This window comes from Tupaia chinensis, unplaced genomic scaffold, assembly GCF_000334495.1.
Source record: "Tupaia chinensis unplaced genomic scaffold, TupChi_1.0 Scaffold000248_1, whole genome shotgun sequence".
NCBI classification, from domain to species: domain Eukaryota; kingdom Metazoa; phylum Chordata; class Mammalia; order Scandentia; family Tupaiidae; genus Tupaia; species Tupaia belangeri.
The window spans coordinates 5,161,059-5,161,781 of record NW_006159726.1 but is presented as its reverse complement, the minus strand read 5'-3'; positions in this window follow the sequence as shown (position 1 = coordinate 5,161,781).

Sequence of the window (723 nt, the reverse complement as noted above, 5' to 3'; positions counted from 1 at the left end):
GAAACGCATTCGTCTCAAGGCGAGCCCAGTGACATAGCCATTACGCCAGCTGCTGGTCCCACCCCAGGATAACTTCTGTTGTCTTGAAGTGGCAGTGCTCAGTGTGTGCTACACACGGTTCACAACATCAAGATGACTGAGATTTTCCAAGGGTGGCGCCCATTGCGGGTTGCCTACCTGTTCATTCTTCTGTTCGTAACTAACAGAAACCCTCTATGGAGGGGGTGGCAATGTGCCCAGCTTCAAAACAGCACTTTCCCAGCAGATACTGGTAGCCAAGAAAATGAAAGCAAAAATCATTGTTTGAGGTTTCTTCGCTTTGTAAAGGACACGGGTTACTGTGCGTGATTTATTCCTTTGCCCTGCCCTTTCCGACTGCCTAGGATGTGTATATAATGCCTGGGTTGTAGCAGCCACATGGACGCGGAAGCATCCTGAATGATGGGTGCCTTGCACAAAATATATAGGGGGAGCAGAAAGGAGCCTGGGTCCTAGATGTGTGTAGACTGGCCGTATTAGCCAGCCCTAGCTACCTACCCTGGAACTCCTTTTATGGGAGGAAAAAAAATAATCTCATGTTGGGACCAGCAGTTAGCGTAATGGGTATGTCGCCGGACTCCCATGTAGTTGACCGCAGTTCGCGTCCCGGACCCGGTGGCTTAAAACTCACACCAGGTGTGTGTGCGTGCGTGCCCAAGATCCTGAGAGGAGAATGGAGGGGAA